Here is a 26,021-nt window from a genome sequence, read left to right on the forward strand (position 1 = left end):
CAGGGCACAGCTGTTGTCAATGCAGACTTGCCAAGCAGGATTTTGCCCAGTTCCTCAGGAGTGGAAGAGCTTTGCTACAGGAAGCTTGCTCACAAGTCCACTGACAAGAGCTCTGAAGTGAAATACCAGGGAATCATACAGAAATCATAATTTCCTACTCTGTGTCTTAAATGTGACCTACTGACAGCTGTCCCTTCTGCTCTGAATTTACTGATGTATTTTCTGTCTAACCATCTCTGGTTAGTTGTGTTTTATAGATTGACTTGTACTTTCATAGCTTGGCAATTCGAGCTGTGCTCGTCCCCAGGCACTGAGATTGGTGCTGAAGCAGCAGAGACTTTGCTTATGGCAAGGACAGAAGGGAACTGTGGAAGCATCAGGGGGAACTTAAACAAGCAGGTAGTGATTCTGTGATTAAAGCTTGTGCTTGGAAATAGGAAGTGATGTCCTCTGGGGGATTTCACTGCCTCAGGACTACTTGGTTTGTTTGCAGTGAATTTAAAGCCCAAGTTTATTTAATTCCACAGCCATATATATATAAAAATGGTACTTTCAGTAGAGACTATATATGCTTTTTATTCTCCTTCCTGCCTAACTGGGTGCTCTCCCTTAAGCCTTGCTTGGCAGGTTTCTTTAATTAGCTCTGGTCGGTTTCAACTCTGTGAATTCCAATGGTAAATCAAAGTAGATCTGGCTAGTTTTGCATGAACTAGTAAGTATAATTTGAAAATTACTTTAGTTGTAAGATGGGGAAGAAAAGGGAAATCCATCTGAGCTTTTTTGTTTTTTTTTTTCTAGAAACCATTCTTGCCCTTTTTCTCTTACAACATGTCAATACCCTTCTGTTTGGACAGTGTCCAGACATGTATGAGCATTTGTGTAGGTTTTGAAGCAAAAGTATCAAAATCAATAATACCATCTGCATAATTTTAAATATGGTATCAGTGTAAGTACCAATGGGAAGTCAGTTCAAACAGAAATCTAGGAATTTTTTTATTTATTATTTTTAACATGCCAAAACAAGATACAGGTTTTAAAGGTCTTTGTTTTAAAAGATTTTGAATTGGTGTCTGTGGGGAAAGGCTGGGCTTTTATGTTTTGTTTTGAAACATGGGCTGACATTTTTAGAAAAAATATAAATCCTTCTTCATTGGCTCTAGACTTAAGGTTGCATAAACACTAAAGGACATAAGCAGAAGGGTGTTATGCTGCAGCAGCAACTGAAGTCTTTGGTGCACTCAAAGGTTTCTCTGCAATTTGGGAAACAGCCAATACGACCTTTGGCTAATTTTGCAAAGCTAGCAAACACTGGTATACTCATCCACAGGAAGACTTGCTGGCAAACTTGACTTTGTTAAATGACTCTCCCTTTGTTTTGTTATTATTTGCTTTAAACGTAACTGTCTAGTCCTGCTCTCTAAAGCAGTCAAAAGCCCTTTCATTGGATCTGAGACAGGCAGGATTTGCTGGTTGCAGGTCTGGGATAAAATTCAACGTGGAAGACATTAGAAAGTGTGTCACAGCCTTCTTCCTGTCGTGCAGACTCAGGTTTATTTATTTTTCTCCCTTCCTGCCTGCCTGCAGAAAACACCTGTTTGCTTGTGGCACCTTGTCTGTAGGCAGTGGTTGCAGGGAGATAGCATCTTCTTCCAAAGGATGTGGTGGGCGGGAAAGGCCAGTCAGCTGCTTCCTGCAGCATGAGTGGGGTGAGATTGCAGAGCACAAAGAACTTCTGGTCATGTTCACACAAGGCCTCTGTATCAATAAATATGGATATTATCTCTTGGAACCAGGCAGGGTTTGAAACATTAAACAAAGCTGTGCTAGCTGGCTGGGTGGGGTAGAAATTCCTCTAAAGGCTTTCACTTACAAAAGCAAGCGACTGATTCCAAAACTGACCCACCTGACCAAAGAGAAAATATTGGCTTTAATGTAATCTCTTTACAAGCTGAGGAATTTGTTTTACACCCTCTTCTCAAACACAGTGGAAAAATAATAATGAGACTGGCCCTGACATTATTTGAAGAAATCAATGAGGAGATTAAAATAACAAAGGTCAGCATCTTTTTATTATCAGTCCCTGTCAAATTTTAACAACTGATTTGGTGAATTGGCATTTTTTTATATATGACCTAGACTTAGCTGAGTAATGGAAGCATAGCTCTTCTAAAGCTGGATTTTAGTAGGCAGCTGGGGTGAAGTTCCCCATTTCTTTCACCTCTGTTACCACTGGAAGTGGAAATGACAAATTTTGAACTCACGCAATTCTGCCATTATCGGCAGGAAGAATCAGGAAGGCAAGACATCCTTAAGCTGCTGGCTGCCTGTTTGGGGTGCCTCAGGGATATTGCTCATCTGTGAAATTTTGGCAGTGGACAGGGAAGCCGTACAGCCTCATCTTTAGCGTAGATCCAAAACCTCAGAGACATCTACAGAGAACATGTGGGACAAGAACATGCACTGGCAGGGAAAATAAAGATATTGTTTGCAGAAATAAAGCAAATTATGAAATGGGTGTTTTGTTTGCTTTTCTTTAAATAAACTGTACCAGTAACAAAATCTAAAATCAAGAGAAAGGCTCTCAAAATCAAAATTATTAAAGACTGGTCCATAGTTTAGGGAAAGAAATAACTTATGTTCAGCTATGTTTATCCTTCCATGCCTGGTAATTCATAACTGGGAACTGAAGGGAGCAGTAGGATGTTGGCCTTTAGGGCACTATTAAAACTACATGACTTTTGATTTGAAATGCTGGTAGGCACCTAAAGTTAGATTGTTTCCCCCCAATATTTACATTCGTGATTTTTACACCTGTATTTCATGATTTCTAGAGAAACTAAGGAGCCAGCAGGAAGAGTGTGAATTAGGAAACACCCCAATTTCCAAACCTTTAAGTACAGCCATTTGACAGTACATTTAGGTGTTGTAGCTTTATTTTCCATCTCGCTCCCCCAAGATCCTTTGCAGAGTTGATGATAATTTTTTGTTTTAATGACTCAGGAAGGAGTGTGAATTTAAACATGAAGAGCTATGAAAAAGGGAGTATTTAGCTGATACACAGCAAGATGAATCATGGGGACACCTAAATATGGTGTAAATTACAAGAAATGTAAAAACCAGAGATGAGTATCTGTGGAATTACAGGGAGAGACAGACCATGGAGATGTTGCACAGTCGAACTGGGAAGAGAACAGAGAAGTGGAGAGGCCTGTTACATAACTATTTCTGATCTGCATGGCTTAGCAACCTCACTTGATACCTCCTTCTGTAAACCAGTAGTAACTCCTCTGAGAGCAAGCACAGCAGCAGCAGGATAGACTCTCACAGTGATGAATACTTCCTGTTACTGCTTTGAAAGGAAGAGAAGTTTTGATGCATTTTCTCAAGCATGGGACTAAGGAGACTGCTTGTGACAGAGGGGATGTGGTCACATGTCTTTGCTGAGCCATCAGGTGATGGATTTGCCATGTGTTAGAGCATTGAGAGCCCTGAGGAAGACTCAAGGGTGACAATGCCAATAAGCAAGCAGAGAGAAAATAAAGCATTTATGCAGTGATTGGGCTGGACTATGCTGAATGACATCCAGTCTGTCCATACATGGATGTTATCCAAGAAAATTAACTCACAAGCTCATGGAAAGAAAATCCCTCTGAGACTAAACTCAGTGCTGGTGTTGTATTGTCAACACTGAAATTGAAAAGGAAAAAAGAAAGAAAAAGTTGCATTTGAAAATGCTTGATTTCACTCACACTGTTAGTGACTTCCCACTCCTCTCATATAACCCTGCCTTACATTTCTTATTCCTCTCTACATAAATACAAATAAAAAAATCATTGCCATATACACAAAGAGTAACCTCTTAATGATCATATGTAGTAGCTCTTATTAAATGATTGTGCATTTCTCCAAGAAAAATGTGAGTACATGCCTTTTCATGGTTGAGGAGAGCATCCCAAGAATGTTCAAAATAAAATGTTGAACAGAAAATGCAGTTTGTTCTATAATATGATATTGTATTATATTATATACTTATATTATATTGTTATCTATTATAACAGATTTACATTATTGAATGTATACCAAAATGCACCACAAGCATGTAGTGATGTAATTCAAGGCTAAAAATTAATTGAAAAAAAATCCCTCAATTCTACTGCCTTTTGGACAGATAGAAGCAAAATAAAGGACTCATGAGAGAACTTAATATTTATTTTCTCATTTAATTGTGGTGCCATCTCTCATCAACTATGTCTATTCATGGAAATGTTTCCAACAGATGGCTTCCTTTAAACATAGGAAGAGTGTATCTGTATGATTTCCAAAGTGTTTTGCTCTCCTGCTGAGGTTTGTTAGTTATTTCTCAGAAGAAAAAAAATTACCTATGAAGGTGCTTCACCCTGTTCATCCATTAAAGTGAGTGGGTGGTGATTCTCACTGAACTCACAGCAGCTTTTGGCTGTCAGGCCACTTACGCCAGTACCTACACCCAGTACCTTAAAAGGCTTCATAAAATCAGAACCTTTCTTTGAACCAGTATTTACATCAGAGAATCACCTTTCTCTGTTTTTTTGCAGGCAGTTTAGTACAAATCTTTGCAGCTGGGCAAACATTATAATTTCATTTATGTTTTCAAATTTTTTTATTAATGGTTCGATGTATGAGAGAAATCCACTGGATTAATTGCAAGTGCAATCTGAAATTTGAAAGCCTATATAACCTGTTTGATATAAACTAATTTCCAGTTTACTAAAATTCTGAGAATAAGTCTCCAAAGCACAACATAGTATCCTTTGGCAAATCAATACACATAATGGAAAGAAGGAATTGCTACACTGCAGCTTCAAGGCATTGCTTCTTCAAGATAAAAAGAAGCTAAAACTAAAGTCAATACTTACAAATGATTTGCAAGGAAGCTTGAAATGAGAATATTTTAGTTAAGCCAGGTACTTGAAAAGAGACTGCTTTTGGGGTCTCCAGCTCACATGTACCTGAATTGGGCTGGCTCACTGCCAGATTCTGTGAAATTCTCAACCCAAAACCAGCTCACAGAGTTTTACTTAAGTTATCTCAGATGACAGAAAAATACTGAGTTTGGACAGTGTGATTCTGGGATAACATTTATACTATGGGATGTGTCAAATTAATAGCATAAGAATGACAAGAATTTGTTTCTGTTTTTCCAAGGGACGTTGGTTTTAAGGTAATGTGCTCTTCTTACCCTCAGAGAAGTATCCAAATTTTGTCCCCATTATCTCAGAAGATATTAACAGCATCACAGCTATCACTAATTAGACAAAAGAAAAGACTGGCTATGCATCTTCTAAAAACAGTGAACCAGAAAATGAGCTGCCAATGCCTGAAAGTCCTCCAGGTATCCCCTTCTTGAGAGCAGCATGCACACATTACAGATCAGATCAGGCCACTTACACGATGTTGAGTGCCAGCTCCATCATTCAGGACAGCAGTGTCTGATTCTTGTCATTTCTCTCTTTCTCCTCTTCCTCATTTACAGGAGGGAGAGACTGCATGGCCTTTAGTCATTTCCCTAAACAGGAAGAGTTGCTGTCTATGCAGTTTCTTTTTTAAACTACTGTATTTTTAAGGAGCTGTTTGAAGAAGGTTTTTTTATTTATTATTGTATTGAAATTGAACCTTGAGCTAGTAAAAACAATATTATGGTAGTGCTCTAGTTATAAAACCGGAGCTGCTGTTTTCCCAAGAGGACACTTCAAATTGCTGCACAAAACCTGTGACTGTTGAGCACTGAGAGGTTTGCAGTGTACAAACCCCAAATTGTGAACAGCCAGGCAGCAATAGACAGTTTTTCAGAGGTTATTGCTGCTAGTTTAATTGTAACCTGAAACATAGAAAAAAGGGATTTTTTTTTAGTGGAGGGTGGGGTGGATCAATATTGCAAAGTTTTCAGTTTTTTAATGCCACTTGTGTTGTACTGCAAAACAGCACAGAAACCACATTAGTTTCAAGAATCGGTGATCTCCTGAGGCCAAAGGACAGAGTCACTCTTTGTTTTAATATAACCTGGTCAGCAATCATTGAGAAAGCTGAGTGAGGAGGAGAGAACAGGACTTCAGGAGTTTGGCAGAGGCAGATGGAATTTCCCCCCAAACATCTCTGTCAATTCATTGCACCATAACTGTTGTGGTCTTCCTGACATATCCCAGAACTTTTATGGCTCGTGTTTAGCCCTTTGGCTGGAATCCCCAGTGAAGTCACCCAGCCATTTTGGATTATAGGTTATAATGTCCTCTAAAGACAACACACAGCTCTGCTCTCTTGTCCTCAGAACATCTGCTTTCCTGAGTGTGACAGATACAGTGAAAATTGCCACAGAAAGCTTTTCAGGGATGATAGAATCATAGAATTGTCAAGGCTGGAAGAGATCATCCAGTCCAACCATCAACCTTGTACTACCACAAACCATGAGATGATTCAGTCTTTATAAGGCAGTTTGAATTTTCAAGAATCTGCAAAAGCAACGGACCCTCTTTTTCCTAACATGATGTAAGTGTACAGTCTCACCTGGGCAGAGGCCCCAGAGGAACATTCTGGCTTCCAGGAGTAGGAAATGAAGCCAGCAGTTCTGTTTCTTCTGGAGGCAGAATTTCCAGGTACTTTTCTGACAGTGTGTTCCTCAAAGGAACAGAATCTACTGGTCAGTCAGTCTCACCTGAGTGCCTGGCAAGATCATGGAGCAGATTCTCCTGGGAACTATGCTAAGGCATATGGAAAATAAGGAGGAGAGCAATGACAGCCTGAGGGCATGGCTTTACTAAGGGCAAGTCATGCCTGATGAGTGTGGTGGCTGGGATAGGGTTACAGTTGGTGATGGGTAAGAGTAGAGCAAGTGGCATCATCTGCCCGGAGCTGTGCAAAGTGCTTGACGCTGTCCCTCATGACATCCTTGTCTCTAAAGTGGGAAGACGTGGATTTGGCAGATGGATACTTGGTGGGTAATGGATTGGTTAGATGCTCACACTCAGTGTCAACAGCTCAACGTCCAGGTGGAGACCAGAGATGAGTGATGTTCCTCAGGGGCTGATGTTGGGATCGACACTTTTTAACATCAGTGACGCAGACAATGGGATTGGGTGTACCCTCAGCAAATTTGCCAACAACACCGACTGTGTGGTGTGCTTGACACGTTGGAGGGAAGGAATTCCATCCAGAGGGACCTGGACAGGCTGGAGAGCTTGGCCCATGTGAACTTCATGAGGTTCAACAAGGCCAGGGTTGTTTGAAGGTTTTTTGAAGAACAGGAAACAGTTCCTAATCTAGTGCTGATGGATCCTCTGTGGCAGCACTTGCCAAGGTGGAATCATAACTGGATACTAACCGTACAGAGGGATGAATAAGAAAAATCTGTTGCTGATAAGGGCTCAAATATGAGGCTTCAGGTAACTATTACTCCTCACTGCCCAGTTACTCTTCTCACTGCAGGCCCTCGAAGTCCCTCACCACTGACTGCTGTCTCACAGTGTCTTTCTCAGCCAGCCAAGCCCTGGTGACACAGAAGAAATGCTATATATGTGCATTTGGTCCTGTGATACTGCTGAGGAATAATCTTCCCAGAATTAAATTTTATCCTTCAATAACCGTGCAGGAAGAGACAGCTTGAGAACACTTTCCCATTTGACTTTTGCATAGTGAACCTTATCTGGAGCAGACTTTCACAGCACCACTGAAGTTAATGCCTTAATAAAAACAACTTCTCCTCAATGGACTTTGTTTGCTTTAGCCTGACCTTATTTTCAGGGGATTAAAATTTAGCAATAATATTTTTATGGTCTTGAACTCTCTTCTGTTTTCGGAAAAAATCATGTTGTTAAGTTCAGAAAGGAGGCAGAAATTTTTTTCCTTTAGTATCACTTTGCCACGTTCTAGGAGGAGCAAAACCACACACCAGAAGAGTCTCACAAAAAAAAAAAAAAAAAAAAGGTAACAGAACTTTTGTAGAGAATTTATTTCCACACCGATTTTTTAAAAAGTATATATAAAAAGTGATGTACACCATTTTGATGGTATACGTCAAATAGCTCTACTACTTTGTTGAGATGTTTGAGGTCAAGATTTAGAATGATTACTGAAATACCTAAAAAGCAAGTGAGCCATATGTGAGTAACAAGGTTTTAATCTTTACCCACACACTCCAGACATGCACATTATCTTTGGCAGAAAGACAAAGCTGCTCGGAAAAATTGACACTGGTATTCAGTAGGGAACAGGGAGTCCTGTGGAGACAATGGGATGTAAGACTTTCCTCCCTCCGCCTCCCATTGTGCTTATGGCTGGTGAAGTTCCAAGAGAACGTGGAAAAAAGATTTCTAAAGGTTTCTATTACCCTGAAACAACCATTTTCCTTAGTCACCTAATGAACCCAAAGGAAGCCCACTTGGTTTAATTTTTTCCCTGAAAACGATCATAAAGCAAGTTGATAAAGGAATACGCTACTTACCCTTTATCAGGCTCTGATTCTAGAGTGTAAAGCGTTTTGCTGGCTTTACACAGGCAAGTATTTACCTCAGTCAGTTGCTTAGTAGCTCCTTTCAAATCAATAGGAATGTAAATGTGCTAGTATCGAGGCACGTGCTTTACTCCTGCTGAATCATGTCCTTTGCATGTTGCAGTCATTACTGAAAAATGTGGTTGTGACCATACACCAAATTTGTTTTGGAAGGTAGAACATGCCGTGACATCATGGTGTGTGTGAGTGGTGGGGTAGGAGAAGGGGGATGATGAATGTTTTTGGCTGTGAGACTACTAAGCATTCAGATATTTAGCAAATTCTGCCATTTCCAGAAAAATCCTAGATGCTAGAATCCAAGCATTTGAAAGCCATGTTATTTCTTTAGGTACACTGCATACACATTAAATAAAAAACAAGCCAAAACAACACTTTGATTTCTGCCAGGTATGTGACACCATAACAACCACTATAACAACATAACAAATCTGCTTTTTTTAAAGAAGGGTTTCGTACACATTCAATTCAGTATGGACCAAGATGACGGTGTTCTAATTGATAGGAACATTTAGGAGCCTCTGGTATGCAGAGAAATATTATCTCAAATACTACATGGGTGAATGAGAAATGTAGTATACCAAGAAGCTGATACAAAATCTATGAAAATAAATGTGCTCACTTCAGTCAGCTCTGAAATAAACTTCAACGTTAGTTTTAGTTCTCAAGGTTCAGTTTCAATAGAGATTTTTTGGGGGTGAAAATGGCAGAGAAAAATATGAAAGATAACCTATCATCTACAATGAAGCAGTAATACTCAGCTATCATTAAGTCATGGCTTGCTTGCTCTCACATAGAAATCTTTGCAGAGGAGGAAAGCTTACCTTCCCTCTCGCTCCTTCATGCAAATTGTTTTGGTTTTTAGTTTCTTGAAGCCATCACAGAAAATGTCTGATTTTGTTGTAAGCAGCAAGGTGTTTGTGTTTGATTGCTTCCAACTGCCAGAAGCTGTTGCAGAAAAGTCTGCAGCGTTACTATTCCAGAAATTACGTACTGTCTGCCTTGCTGCATTGCTGCTTTGCTTTACCTTCTTTTGCTTATGTCCAGATGATATAATCCTACATATATCATATGTTCACATATCTCTCTCCCTCTATCTATCTGTGTATCTATTTTCACAGATACGCCCAAATCTAAAACCGTCCAATGCAAAGATGGAATCAGGGGTCTTGCAGAGGAATGAAGCAAGCATCTTGCTATTAAGAAAATAAAATATTTATTGAGGTCAGAGGTGGAAGTTTACTAGATTAAAGCAGCACAGTGGGAATAGAAAACTAGCTGTGCCCTGAGGATTGGATTTGTAGCTGAAGCAGGGGAGGATATGTTCAGAGTGCAGATAGCTCAGCCAAACCTAATTAGGTACGCAGCACTCAGCCTGTTCACAGACTCTGTCTCCACTGATTGATACTTCTCTTATGATCAGATTGTTTTTTATTAGAAGGTTGGGGCTCTACCAGATGATTTTAAGGATCAATTGAAAATAAATGACAGGCTCATGATTTACCTGGTATAAACCTGAAAAATATACACATCATGCTTTAAATTGTCAAGCATAAATTACCATGTTCTTTCCAGAGTGTGATATCTGTTGTGGGAGTAACTGGTTTGTTTTAGGATTCCTCATGTTAGATAAAATTAATGATGATATTTTCTTCTGTTTCCTTAGTCAGAACATTTATTTGTACAATCACCTCTAAGTTTAGAGTTTTCCAGGCGAATTTTTGGACACAGAATGAAATACAGGAACAAGAAAAACCCTTTCAGGCAGTAAAGCTGCATTTTTAATCCCAGCAGTGATCTGTCATTCTCTGTTAAAGAGAAAATGCTGGATGTATTTTTAGACCAGCTTAATTCCACTATCTGCATGAGGTTTCTCCTTGCAGTAACAGGAGTAGTGCTTGGATGTGGAGAGTTGACACCTCATCTGTGCAGAGGCAAGGTGCTTTCTTTTTTCTGTGAGAGAGGACGGTTTAAGGTTAAGCCAATAATTATGCCAAAGCTATATGGATTGAGTAGTATTAGGTCTACAGTGAGAGGAAATGGACTTAGAACAGCATTGCAGGGAGCACCTGCAAAATCCTTCATCTGAGGAGTCAGCCAGAGATTTGCTTCTGTTGAGCTACAGTTTTTCTTCTATTGTCCCTTCTGGTTACTGAAGGCTTTTATTCAGTGCAGAGGTACTGGAGGTGAAGTGTGAAAGTGGGCTAATTTAACTCCCCCATTAGTCCTGTTAGTCCTGCCTCTTGCTATTTTCCTCAGAGTCAGCAACCAGTGATAAGAAATCGGAGAAGGGTATGGGACTGCATACCAATAGAGATAAGAGTGAACAAATTGTTGAGGAGGTGGTAAGCATCTTTTATGCAGATGGAATTATAATAATGATTTTTCTTGGCCAAAGCAAGACAGATACAGTCATAAATAGCTATGAGTTTTGAAATCCTGCTAATCTAATTGCTCTTTTGAGCCCCATCTGTTTATACTGATGGGTGCAGTTTTAAAAGTCAGAATAAAAGAAAGGCACAAAGTGAACAACTAATGTTCCTAACCAGATGCCACTACCTTGCCCTTAATTCTCTCCTGAGAGGATCAAAGGGATAACTCTACCAGCTACTCCATATCTGAACTAGAATTCTGATTAATTGGAGGTGCTGCTCTAGAGAAAGGCTTGGTGGGGGTGGGAGGTGTGAGTGTGTGTTAACTGCAAACCTCAGTTTGGGGATGCAGTTCAAATATAGCTGAAGACTGGACAGCAGGAGTCCTCAAATTGAAAAATACTATTAAGATGTATCAATACTATAAGATGTATTAAGAAACATGGGTCTGCTTCACAAAGGGTTTTAAAATGTAGCTCAAGATCATCTCAGGGTAATTAAAAATCAAAGGGTCAGAATCCGTTTCAGACAAAATTAAAGAGGTAGAAAATGCTCGTAATTATATGTTCAGTGCTTTAATAGAAGAAAATAAAAGGTTTGACCTGAAATGGAAAATGGAAAACTAATCTGCAATATATAAGTACCACTTGAGTCAGGTGCCCAAAGGAATTGGCAGTGTCAAAAAGCTTTCTGCTCCCACTTTGCCTTTGCAAAGGTGGATGGCTGATGCACTAAAGTAGTATTTTAGGGAAAATTCAAAAGCCATTGCTGGCCTGGAAGAATGCCTGAAAGGAAGTGTTTGAGAACATTGAAGTATCTCTTCTAACATACTTAACCAATTTTCCAAGGGACACAGGTTATGAGAGATTTTTTTAACTTCAGTTTCAGCAATTTCCAGGCTGTATAATACTGCCCCTGAAGCTCTTGGAAAGGAGTTCTAACTATTTGTCATTCATAAGCCCCACTTCCCACTTTGAGTAGATTAAGATTCCAGATCTAGATTTGTCTCACTGGTACATGTCTGGGGAAAAGTCTAAGACGTTCCTTTAGCAATGGAGAATTACCTCAGCAGTCACAAACTCTCGAACAGTCTTAAAATTCAAGTGTGACATACATGGAGATCCTCATGAATATCTACAGGTGTGAAATGATCTGGCCAGTGATACTTTTATGCTTCCCAGGAGTCTTCAGGTCCTAGATAGAAGTTGATTTTGAGAGAATGAGTGCTTTGGGATATTGGTCCCATTCTCAGTGAAAGCCTTCAGACTCCTCACATGCAGTTATTGTGGATTCATGCAGTTGTACAAGAGTTTTCTTGCAGGATTGGCTTTATCTGGGAATCTGTGATATTTTCCTGCAGCTTACATGCAGGAAGTTCTATATGTGTCGCATTTATGAGGTACATGGAAAGGGGTGCCCTTGCAAAGTCCTAGGTTTGAGCAGGCAGGCTCTTCAACCTGCATAAAACCTCAGAGATGTTGTCTTTTCACCTTAATCAGAATGGAAAACTGAGCCTTAACTGATAGGGACATAAAGGAAAAATATTCTTCTAGAGCTCTCTTTCAGTGATGTCTAAAGGATCATGTTCTGAGCATTAACTTGACGTTTCAATTTAACATTAACTGTATTATAAATCGTGATATAAAAAAAAGAATGGCACACCGTCATTCCTGATGCTACTCAAACCCTATGCAGAGGGACTAAAAGTGACTTAAAACCAGTGATGAGAAATGTAAAACCTAGAAGCCATTTAATAGATCTGGTATTCAAAAAATGTACTTCCTTTGTTTTTTAGTAGTTTTTTCCATATGGGCTTAAAAGCCCACTTAGTGTTTCAGTTAGACACAATTAATTAGCAATATAATTTCTACTGGTCTGAGGAACAAAGCTTGAAAATGAATGCAAATAATTAATCTATGCTAGCAAGAATTAAGACAAATGTTGCAATTCCTAAGCTTGGAGCTTGAAATTAGAAACAAAAGAAAATCCCAGTAAGTTAACACCAGGAGAGATGCACAACTGGAAACACAATATAGAGTTTTTGACAGTCAGTTTCACCCTGGCTCTTTGCCAGTAAATCATAATTTCCTTTAGAAGGAAGAAGTACAACTCATGGCTTTACTTTGAAAGAATTTAATAGCCAGTACTTCTTTAACCTAGAATGAAATATTAGTGTCAAAATGGGATCTCAATAGAATTAGTTAGAGGGAATAATGAGAATACACCAAATGATATGAGAGAAGATAATAATCAGAAATACTAAAAAAACACCAAACCAATCAACCCTACATAGCACCCCTCTCCCCCCCACCAACACCACATCCCCACACTTTCCTCAAATATGTCTCTTGGACCAAGTAAGAAATCATAAGGGCAATATGATATATATTAGAATATAGATAGGATATAAGAACAAGTTTGATAGAGTGAAAAGTTAAGCAGTACTTAAAAACAAGAAATCTGATCAGACACTGCAAGACACTGCTTAAGATTTATCAGCATTGATTATTTTGTAATATTCAAGAATTTTCCCTCTTCCACTGAGCACTCCTTTATGCTTTCAAAACGTTCATTTCCTTTAGGCCTATCCAGGAGCAACCTCACCTGCCTAGACAGTAATCAGATTATGCTAATGGTGCTCCAGAGGCCCAACTAAAATTTAAACCTGCTGTGATGTAAAACACCCTTTCTTTTCAAGCAATTCAAGACCCAGCCTGATGCTGTTTTCACACAGCTTGTCATGCAAGGTGATACTTAATGTGCATATGCTACCTGCCAGTCTGATTTAATTGTGTAACTCAGCTTACCTGCAGTTTATCCAAGATCAGACCTTACAAGAAATCAAACACTGCATTTTGTAGAAGTGCATTTGTGAAGACTATCACTTCTGCTCCCTGAACCCTTTCCCTCCAAAAATTGCTTTTGCGGGACACTATGATATTGCCACCCCTAGATTTGGTATCTGAGTTGAGGTGGCAGCCCTTACTTTTGCTTGATTTTAGCTACAGATGATGCATCACTGGCAAATTAAATTTTTAATTATATAACACATTTCTTAATCTAACAAAAAAAAAAAGAGAAGAAAAATATTTCTTTTATGCACACTTAAAAACATCCATTGCCTTATTAGAATGTAACCAATTTATAATAATCCTTTTTAAATGCAGGTGTTTGATTAATCCGTTTGGACAACTATGCAACATTCTGCTCTACCACTTTCACATTACTGCTGACCTGTTTAATTTCTAAACCAATTCCAGAGAGCAGTTCAAGAGGAAGTGATGTAATTTGCTTGTTTCTCTTGGAGCTGCTTCTAAGCGCATGCCATTAACACTCTATACATGAATGATGGGAAAATAGTCATGGTGTGTCATTAAAGGCTGGTGATGAACACACACAGCGTATTTCTCTCATTCATTACTGCTCAAACACGATCCAGCTATATTCTTCTCTTATTCCATACATGCCTACTCTTTTTTTTTTGTTTTTGCAACCATCCAGCAGGCCTTTACTTATCAAGCTCCCTATTTGCAAAGTAAATGGCACATATTGGGAGCCAGCCTTGTGCTGTTCATCCAGCTGCTAAGTGCATTTAGTGTGCAACATGCTTTCATCTCATAAAGCTCTGCTTAGAGCTTTAACACCCAACCCTCCCAAGTGAAGATGTTGCAAAACTTACAGCACTTTTGAATTAGTACAAGAGATGGTCCCATATATCATTATTACATCTGACAGCACGTTTCTCACTCATGAACCAATTTCCTGGAAGAGTATTTTATGCCCACAACAAATTTTAATCTAAAAGTATGAGCCTATATTTCTACATTTATTGCTTCTCTTTACAAACTGAAGGATTACAACTGAAGGATTACTTTTATCTCTTTGCTCTCCCTGATAGTTCATATTCCGTGGGACAGAACAAGCTGATTTATAAAGTAAGCCAATTTTTAATCCTTGGGTTTACACCTACATTGTTACAGTTAAGGATTTTGAAGCAAACTCAAATACTCATTCTGCATCTGCAGCTTCCTTAAGAATTCTGTAGTAGTTTATTATGTTTCACCATGTCATTGCCTGGTAACATTCTGTCTGCTCAGCAAGGGTAACAGAAAGAAATAAGATATCCCACTATACTTACTGCCTGTCCTGGAGATGACTGGACTCTGTCTTCACAGGGAGGGAAAAGAGACTAGAGATTTTATTGTAATAAATGTAAAGCATTCCCTAAGCCTCTCCATCCACAGCAGTGCCACAGAAGACTACTGGGACAACATTTTATGGAGAAGGAGGTCTAAAACACGTGGAGGATGTTTACATGATACTGCTACCAGGAACTGACCATGAAACAGGGCACTTTTGGGAAAAAGCTTATCATGAAAACTACGTAAAATTCCTGCCTCTGGCTGCCAGTAGTGGCTTAGTGGATTCCCCTGAGATGATATACAAACAAAGGGCACCAAAGTGTGCAAAGGACATGGTTATGTAATTATGAGGCAATTTCTACGCTACAGAAATAAGATTATGGTAGTACTAAATGATTTCCTTTTTTTTTTTCTTGCATCAGACAATAGAACATCAACTATCAAAGAATTATGAGAGTTAATTTCTTTCCTGTTACTTTTACGTCAGTTTTCACAGGAACTAATTACAGGTAGTTTTCTCAGACACGATACTAATATTCTTTGTGTATCTGCTGGAAAAACTGCACATTTAACTAAATAGAATTAGTATTATAAATGTAATAGAATTAGTGTAATAAACGCATCTGAGATACTAAATATCCATCAAATATCTGTCTAAATAAGCTGCTTCAACACTGCAAGCCAAGTTTAGACACATGCATTTTGCTGTGTTAAATATGCACATTATTCAAACCAGGGCAACTGATCTGTAGATTAGAATTATTTGTACAGGTAACTGAAACAAATTAAATGCTCCCCGTTACAAACCCATATTTGAGTGCTAAGTATTTAATCATTCAATTGGGGTAGAGTTACATACTTACTTAGATAAAATGCTAGAAATCTGATGCAACCATTTGTGAAGACTTATTACATTTCTCCTGGGCAAAGATTGCAGATCAGCATTAATTTTCAAGACCTAATTTAGATGATCAAGGTTACCTTTCATTTTTGCAATAGTGCATTCTCTGTATAATATAATGCTTTGCCATGAACATCTTATTTTATTACAGAAAATTTTATTATGTGTGGAAAGATTTTTAAATTGTGTGAAAAAACAGTGTGAAGATACCTACATAGAGAATATTTTAGTACTCTGAGAAATCATCATTACAGAGCAGCTAGCAAAACTGCTTAAAGATTATCTCTCAACTACATTTCTAGAACAGAAAACAACAACAAGTAGCATACTAAAAAATCTTATTTAAATACAAACTGTCTTCTAGATGCTGGATTTTCAGTACAGAGTTAAGGCTAATACAATCCAGGCTTGTAGACCTGTGAGTTTTCTATCTAAATAATTCTCAAAGTTCTGACAAAATAGTCAGAAACCTTCTTGCACAAAAAACAAACAAACAAACAAACAAACAAACAAACAAACAAACAAACTCCAGACAGGAAACTCCCCAGACCCATCAAGTTTGGAAACAGAACGTTCTGACTACAAACACTCTGTCAAACTCACAGGACTTCAAACACAGTCTAATTGCAAAAATTGACTGATTGAGCTGGGAAATAGTTAAGGAATACAAATTCAGATATCTGCTATAAATGAAAAGTAATTTTATTTTTAGGTGATGCAATAAGCAGAAATAATAAGACTACTACAGGAGATACAGGAGACTTTAATTTATGTACAAACCCTGAGTTAATGAGTGACACACATTTTAACTCAGATAGATGTAAAAGAGTTAGATAGGACCAATGAATAGATATTTGCTGATAAGAAAGAAGCAGATGTGAGTGCAGGGAAAATAAAAACAGACACCTAAAGCAGACAAAATAATTTGGGAAAATATCACTATGTAATGAGAGTGGATTACGGCAAAGAAATGCCCAAATTGCCTGTCACATATTAAACATAAGCAGTGGCCTGATTTTATACTTTTTTAGGTCTCCTTTGATAGAACCCTTTTTCTGAAATACGCCACAAACCAAAAGCTCAAAAAGAAGAGCAGAACCTGTGCAAGGAATCATTTACAGCAAAAGCAAAGCTGTTACTTAAGGCCTGAATACTGAAGACACGCAGTACTTAACTTTTGCTGTAATCCCAGTCATTTCAATGCCTCGACTTGTTGAATCTTTCCCTTCATTGTTGTCACTCAGTTGCCCTTGCATTTACCAGCTGAATTCTGTAAAGGCTGTTTAACAGAACCCCACATACCCTAAAAGTATAGTCCTGGAAGCCATTTCTTAACTGTCTGAAGGATGGTTAGACAAGTTTCTACATGCTCTTGCATGAGAAGTAGCAAGAAAATTAATTTGTTTTCATAAAAGTAAGATTTGGAACATTTAGGATTTGACATGTAACGTGTCAGTGAAAGAATGAGAGCTCCAAACAGAGCTATCCATTTAGGAAATTGATACCAAAACAAACTTTGTTGTAATCATTTCAGATTTGCTTGGGAAGCAAGGGGAGTGATGGCTAAGGTCTGCCATGGGACATCCTTTTTTGGAGAATGGAGGGTTCTCATCTGTTTTTAGAATGCATTTAAAAACCCTAAGGGTCTTTGATGATCAATAAAGTCCAAGCCTCTTAGATCTTGTCAATTAGAGTAGGTAGGCTTAGGCCAAGCAGAGTGGGAGAGCTAGCACCAGACAGCACCATGAGGCTTATTCTATGCATTTATTAAACCAATGCCTGTGTTGGCTGTAGCGATTTCAACTACTGGTTTGAGGTTTCTTTTCTTGGAATCAAGATCAAAGCTCTGATTATATAGTGGCATTAACAATTTAATGCTTTTTTTTTTTTTTTTCACAAGAGGGGGCCTGTTACTGTTTGTGATGTTCATCCTGCCAAAATCCAGTTTGGGATGTTGAACACTCCCTATCCAGAGCAATCTGGTTTTGTTGCCTCCTGTTTTATTGGAAAGAACATCATGCTGCAGGGGATGCATTTAATAGTTAATATGCTTATTATCTAAGTGCAGCTTTTGCTATCCTCTGCATTTCACAGCCAGGTAGTCTGGTGTTGAAGGATCACACAATTGTGTAAGTGTTCATTGTTTTTTTCATGTGGATGCCCGACAGGTGAAGTGACACTGAGCAAGATCCCAAGCTGTTAGGACAGTCTCCCACCAAGGTCACTATCAATGGCCACCTAAGCCACACAGTTGCTTTAACTCACACAGTCTGATTGAAATCTGGACTATTTTCTGAGGGCAAAGTCATCTCCACAGAGCCTGTACCTGGAGCTGCTTCACTCAGCAGCATTGCATATGAATTTGGGAAATTAGTATTGAAGGAAGGTAACTGAGGAACTCATTGCATATGGAGGAGTCAAAGCAGAGTGCTTATGCCCAGCAGAAGCAGCACTACACTGAAATCTGGAGCTTCAGCAGATTCTCAGGGAGAGGAGAATGCCACCTCTCATCCAGCAGCTCTTGACAGGTTTGAGCTGACTGGCAGTCAGTAGCTGTCCCTGTAACAGTCAATTTTTTGACAGAGAAGCTGCCAATGTTCAAGGCTATTGATGGTTTGGAGGAAATGTGTTTTCTGAATTGTGTAGGTGTTAATTCCAGTATATTTGCCTCCCTCTCCAGAGTGACACACTTCCCCACTATAGTGCAAAGCCTATTTCACTCCTGTTCAGAAAGCACCAGCATGAATATCAAAACTCCATGCTAACAGAGTATTTGAAACCTAGGCTTCTGTGAGCAAGGAAACAACTCACATAAATGTGGAAATGTTTGTTTTCCTGCTTGGCATTCCCCTAAGCATTTACCTGTTACTTATCTATTCTACCAATGAGCAGCTAAAGGGTGATAGTAGATAACAAATATTTAGTAACCAAGGATGCATCTTTTTGCTTTGCTCAGAGCTCTGAGGGCATCCAGCATCCAGTTCCCAGTGAGTCTGGAAGTCAACAGGAACCCAAGAGCTGAGTTTAGAGTCCCTTTTGGCAAGAAAAGCACCACCTGGTGAACCACTTTGAAAAGCTGAAAGAAGTAAACTGGTTTGCAAACACGTAGCAAAGCCCTTTGTTCTCACAAAGAATAAGGTGGAGATACTTCCCTGCAGTGACACCAATCAGAGAGGGGCTGAGGATGGCATGAGGAGCAGGATAAAAGGAAGGGATGGAGTTCATGGTACAATGCCCAGCTCCATGTGCTTCCTGCGCTGTTCCTAGCCAGGTTCTCAGGTGCTGAAAAATGATTTGTTTGAAGGTCACCCATTCTTCTGTGCTTAAACAAAAGTTTTTGGTAAAGTGTTAGTGATTTACAGAAGAATTAGACCATCAGAGCTGTAGTTTCATGCCAAGAAATCATAATATGGTTACACTGGGCCTAAGTCCAAAGTGAAAGTAGTTTGTAAAACCTGATTAAAATACTTGTATAATTTAAGAATTTTTTAGGTTCTCTTCCATCCTTAAAATCTACACCCATCTGTACACACAGTTTAAGCATTATGTGTCTGTTTACATGCCCTTTAATCAGCTGAATTAAAAAGCATCCCTGTGAGCTGCACGTGTTCATAAGTTTATGGAGGTCACTAGATTTAGTGGCACGGTATATTTGCAGATTACAGATTTACAGATAAGGACCTTACATTGTCCTTTTCTGAAGGAATGTATTCCTGACAATGTTTCCAACTTTTGAGTTGGGAAAAAAGGGACAAGAGAAACAAACATTCGGGACAAAAAAGCAGTCAATGATCCTAAATTGGAAAAGCCTCCCCTTTAGGTTGAGGCAGTGTGATGATTTGCTGCCTATCTACCTTACGTACTGGAACGTAGTGCAGAGATCCTGAGGGCAGTACTGGAGCTGAAGGCAGAGCAGCTGAGCAAATGTGGCTCTGTAGGACTGATCATAGTAGCTGTTCCTCATTGCCTTTGGTTGTGCCTGGATTTAGGGACAGAGACAATGGTGCAGGCAATGGATTTGAGTTGTGGCTACTCTGGTTAAAGACTGGGAAGAATTAGGTAATTTCTGGTAAAAAGTGAAAATATCTTTCAGTGGAAAAGACATTTTCTTCCACTTACTTAGAAACCTTTTATTATCCCTCCTCAGCTATTTCCCCAAGATTATGATTATCACCTTTATCTGATGGAATATGTATTTTCTTATGTTAAGCCAAATATCTGCCAATAAGGTCTTGCCTGTCATGCTAAAGCAGTGTCCTGGTCCCAGAGGGTAGTTTCAGAGGCAGTAAAAGTGCCTTGGTGGAGCATAGAAAATTATGCTGACTGTTCTGCAGAAATGCCGCTGCTTTAGGCTCTCAATCTCCTTCTAGCCCAAAACAGAAAGAAGATAGAATAAGTGCTAGCTCTGCTGCAGACTGGATGGAGCTCTAGGAAGTTTGTTTCCAAAGTTATCCTGTGCCTTTGGAAAGGACTGTTTTGGAAAAAGCTTCAAAGAACGAGAGTCCTTTAGGCTTTTAAATCTGTTGATCAGTTTATATGTTTTAGTCTTTCTCCACTACAGACTAGAAAAATTTTGATAAAAGCAGTCTCCTGATTAGCTTTGCTGTTCTCTTTAGCTCCTAAGTTGAAGTCTGCTGAAGTGTCCTTAGTCTTTGCTGCATAGGCTGCCAAAGCCCTCTACCTTTCAGTGGATCCAAAAGCACGTGTTTTGGATTGTAAGCAAGAAACAAAGAATGAAGGAAAGCCAGGAAGTCGTCAATCTAGGAAAAAAGTTAGAGTTTTAACTATGGCTCCTCCCAACAACTGATTAAAGGCTAACACAGCAGCTTGGCTGGAAAGACTGCTTCCCTCCTGACTCCCAAGGTAAGCAAACATTGTAAATGCTCTGGGAGAGTGGCAGCAGAAAAAAGGTGGAAAATTTCCCTTAGCATGGACTTTTCTGAAATGGGACCAAACAAAATCTGAATAACTCTTCAGCTATGAGATATGCTGATCTTAGCTATGGATTTGAGCTCTGCAGCTCATGGCCATTGTTAGGTGAGAGTTTTATGTGGACTGTTTAAACAAAAAAACTGATGTAATATGGCATATGGATGTGTTTTCTAGACAGCAAAGAAGTGATGGCCACACACAAACACGCACATGATTTCTTTTGATGCAGGAAGCTTTACCATTCAAAACAGTTGCCCCAAATGATGAGTTGAAGGTAAGCATTCAGATTAGAACTGGACAGCAATTTCCACCAGTGTGGAAAGTACCTGTGAGTTGGACCCAAGTGCAGTATTTAAAATATGGAGGTATTGCATTAACTCTCTGCAGCAGTGATTGCAAGTGGGAAAACTACCAGCTCATAGTGATGCTGTACTGAAATGAAGTAAAGTAAGAGCACAGAAATAACTTCACTAACATTCAGTGGTTGTCACGTGTACCAGCATCATCTGGATTTAACAACAACAGATTAACAGGATCATTAAAAAAATCCAAACAAACAAAACTGAAACACAACCGAAACCAAAAACCGAACTCAAAATCTCCAGACCACTCCCCCAAAATTACAAAGAATAAAACTATTTATTTTTATTGGAGAGTCTAGAAGCTGTGAGTGGCTATATTGCCAGGTTTACTCAACATATATTATGTATAATTATTAAGTGACATATATATGAACTCATTTACAAGAAGCTATTAGGAGAGCTAAGGATAGAATACTTTGAATTATGATGCTAAGACTCCAAGTTAACTATAGGTCCATATAAAGCTACTGAAAACCTACAGCTAATTACAGGCCATAAATGAAGCCGAGAGCAAGCCAGCTCCACTAAGATAAAAAAAAAAGAAGGAAACCAACCCCAAAAAACTCCACCATAGAATAACTAGGAATGGCAGAATAAGTTATGGTGTAAAAGACATCAATATCACAGCACCAGCATCACACAGTAACTCCAAAACAGACACTGGATTAAGAGTACAAGGTTTGCCCCACACCAGCTAGGAAAGTAAGTTAATGATGTGAGTTAATGATATGACTGAGGTGTTCAAACACTGACTAACCATGGTTATCCATTCTCTGCAATACCAATAACACGCCCTGACCGCCAAGCTGAGTACAAAAATCCCATCCCAACCCAAAAACCCCAACCCTCGGCAGGCCTGGATAGAAGTGTGGTACAACAGGAGATATTCTGATGTTGCATATGGAAAGCTGCCCCCTGCCAAGTTCACTGTAGTTTGGGAAAATTTATACACACACACACACACACACACACACACATACATACATATATATATATATAAAATAACCTCAGTTGCAGAGAGATGGGCCAAAGCCTGGAGGTGCCACTCTCTGCATTGATCCTTCTGGCTCTTTTCAAGAGCTGAAGCAGATGAGGGGTGGGGGAGAAGAGGAACATCAAGGTGTCAGGAAGATTCAATGCTGAAAATAAATTATTGTGTTCTATTTTAAACATCACAGCTTCCTGTCATTGCAGTTACAGCCACAGTAAATTCAAAATGTGTCTTTAATTCAAAGTACTGGAAAACAACACGTTGGGCTTGGCCTTTTGGGAAAGTCCATTTGTTGCAACTAGATTTCAGTAGGCATTGGGTATCTGGGCTTTACTGAACTTAAAAATCTCAGCCTTAAATTTTTGCTGTAGAGGTCTAAGGGAGAATTTTTGCATGTTATTGAGAGTAAAGTTAAGTGGATTTCAGAGAGAAACTTTTCAGAAAACCCCACTAATTATGTTGCTTCGGTAGTAAAAGATCAAAAAAGTCATTACCAGATTAAACATACTTTTCATTTTTTGGAGGCTTTGCTAGATCACATGGCTCAGGTAGTTAATTTGAAAACTAGCCCTTCTGAGCTTCCCACTTTGCTGTACAGATAATGAGCAATTCTGAATACAGTTGGTAATTAAACTTTTGTAAACTATTTGATCTCTTAACTTTTCTTGATAAAACATCTGTGAAACAGAGAAATTAACCAAATATTATGCAGCATTTTAATACTTAGAACAACAAAAACCCCACAAAACCCTTTCAATCCCCACTCATTTAGTTTGAAAATTCAGTTCCTTGAATTAAATTTTTCTGCCTTACTCTTACTTTTACTTTTCAGCCTATATCCATAGAGTATTTCTACTTGTAAAAAAAGTTAAAACAATTTAAATATAATAGATCCAGAAAAAGACAAGAGCAAAAAGGAAAAGCAAGGTCTGGTTACCAGTGCCATTTCCAGTGGAGAGATAAATTTCAAGAAGGTATGATTAATTATCGGTATTAAGAGTTGAATTATAGCTACAGAGGTTCTAAATAGAGCAGCCAGCATGTTTGGGTTAATTAATGATTAGAACATCAGGGATTATGGACAGAAAGGCTGAAGGAATGGTAGTGGCCACTGGCACTTGACATGACTAAGTGACAAAACAGGATGTGATTGTTGTTGTTTCCTTGCTTCAAGTCCTTTGGAGTCAAAAAGCTAGAAGGCATTTTTAAAGTTTATTTCTTTCCTGACATTCTAAACTCACATGTCACTTGCTAAAATTCTTTAAAATCTAGAGGATGACAAATGCTTTATAAGTTTGATATAAAAATTGTCCTTTTATGGCATGGCAGCAGCAGGGAGATGGGCCTGGAATTCGGTTTCAAACAATCACAATGCCAGCACAATTGAGAACCCCAGGTCCAGCTGGGCTTGGCTGTACGCTTGTCATGAGATTAGCAGTGAATGCATTTTAAACTGCTGACAGTGAAATCCCAGGCAATTTCTTTTCCTTCATGCAGCATTTGTTAACCTCAGCTAACATTCTAAAGAAGTAACACAATCCAGGTTTATTTATGTATATAATCTGTTCCAGCAATCTGTTAAATCATATGTTTACATTTTGAGTAAAGGCCCAATTACTAAACTTTATTCACCTCTTCCAGTGCAACTTTAGCAAGAATTACTGCTGATAGTACCTCATGATATTTTAAAATACATTACAGTTAGGTTTCACACCAGAGTGAGATCAATCTGCCGTTGCTGAAGACCCACAATATTTATTGCAACTTGACTGTGAAAATTTCCATTTATTAAATCTTATAACCTGTAGATCAGCAGCTCATTTCCCCACATTTCTGTGTGCTTACCATTAGGTCAGCAATAAAGTGTTCTCAGAAGTGGATAAATGCTTTGGAATGCTCACAGGGATGCAATGCTGTCACATAACAATGCACATACACACAGAGGATTAAAGGCAGTGACACAAGCTTGCAGGCAGCTTTGCTCTACAACAGGGGTAACAGTCCCTGCAGGATCAGCAGAAGGCATTTTACTTGCACACACAGATTTACAGAGTTTAACATATCAGGTACTTAGTGAAGTAAACAAGATTTTTTATCTGCATAAAATAAACGGCCATGGTAGTCTTCAAGCACACCTGTTCCCCAGCTAAACATGTTGGATTTTTACCACCCAGTCCCTTGCACGCTCCACTTCTCTAAAGGCCTGAAATTTGTAACGTGGCGTGTAAAATGGTGTGTACCTTGTTCACTGGACAGTGAAATGAACTTCACTGACTTAGGAGTTTTCAGCTTAGGAGATGACTTTCAGTTCTCCCTGTACACATCTGCTGATCCCAAAATTCATATTGTATCTCAGGAAGCTTCAGAGCCTGTGCTTGAGGTGCTGCCAAAATATGTCCCATGTTTCAGTAGAGAAAACACCAGAATTTGTTTCCCTAATGCTCTAAGAATGTCTGTTCTCATTTGAGTTTTACATTGAAGAGTCAATAAAATGATTTGTCAATTCAGTTTCCTTGATGCTATCAGTGTTTCTACATGGAAGCAGATTTCTTCCAGGACACATTGTTGTTTTTTTCACACAGATTCTGTCTAAGCTGCATTACCTGACTACACAGCCAGATAAAGAGTGTCAATGTAGATATTACTGTGACTCATTTGGCAGACAGGTATTTGTAAAAGACTGTAATTTTACTGTGTGCTGAAACCACAGTTCAGTCTCTGTGAATAAAGACTTTCTTGTATTTCAGATTTTCAACTTGCAGCCTGCTCCCTAACACACTGTTAATTAAGGGCTGATTGTCTTTAATCTTCATATTGCAAAGGTTTTACGGTCTTGCTGTGTATAGAGCATATATTTAGAGAAAGAGTGAGCTGGTCTCAGCTGGCTTGTCTAGATGCTAATGATGTAAATATACATCTCTGGAGAGGAGTTTGTTCTTCTTGGTTACACTGACACTGAATCAAAAGCCAGTTGTATGCATCAGTGTTCAGGCCACTATCTAGTGCTGAATATTTTGGTTTGGAACGAGCAGAACTAATGTGAGATGTGATAATCTGCATGTACCTTGTATTAAAAAGAAAACCCTAAATAAGAAGCCCATAAAAAACCCCAAACTCCCCAATGACAGGAAACACATATGATATCCTACCACGTTATCATTTCTCAGCTGCAATATCTAAAGAAGCCCAGATCATGAGAGAATTGATACTAAGGAAACTTTACTAATCACTTGTGACCACAGAGAAATTCTACTGGGAAAGGGAGAGAGTGCAAGCAAAACCAGAAGGAAAGGAATCTGACTGATGAGGGTGGAAAATGAAGGAACAATTCAAGATTTCACACACACCAACCCATCACTTTCAACTGTTCCATTTTTTGTAGTTGTTTCAGGCTCTGTTTAAGACTTTTGCTCCTTCAGTGGAGCACTGCTAAGTTTTCTTTCACTGCTTGTTTACTTAAGTAGACTAATGTGAACCTAGAATCCTGCTTTTACATTCATCAGGTCACTTACACATGTGCTCTCTCCTTTTTCTGTCATGTTTTGATCTTTGTCCTTCCCTTGACCATCAGTGCCACCCCTGAAGATCTCAATTCCTTTCCTTGTTGCAGAAATCTCTTTTCTTTCTGAACCATGACCATGTTACTACACCTCTTGTGAGCTTCATGTCAGTAGATCACCATGAGCTGAAGTAATAGCAAGGTTCAAGCCACCTGTAGGTCAAGGAGGTCAGATACTTCTCCATGTCCATTTCAATTACTTCAGTGGAACAGAAAGAGCCCT

General features: G+C 38.9%; 1 protein-coding gene across 2 annotated transcripts in view; it reads right to left on the reverse strand.

The window, feature by feature from the left end:
- The window catches only part of SLC39A10 (solute carrier family 39 member 10), a 50,887-nt gene extending 35,704 nt beyond the window's left edge, over positions 1 to 15,183 (reverse strand). The window contains exon 1 of one of the 2 annotated variants that reach the window (XM_058839707.1): positions 15,050 to 15,183. The gene's annotated coding sequence lies outside the window, so the exon portion shown is untranslated. Of the gene's footprint in view, positions 1 to 5,427; positions 5,510 to 15,049 lie in introns of those variants that run through there. The other variant, XM_058839711.1, reaches the window with a different exon arrangement.
- Positions 15,184 to 26,021: the final 10,838 nt, after the last annotated feature.

Source organism: Poecile atricapillus, chromosome 5 (assembly GCF_030490865.1).
Source record: "Poecile atricapillus isolate bPoeAtr1 chromosome 5, bPoeAtr1.hap1, whole genome shotgun sequence".
NCBI lineage: Eukaryota > Metazoa > Chordata > Aves > Passeriformes > Paridae > Poecile > Poecile atricapillus.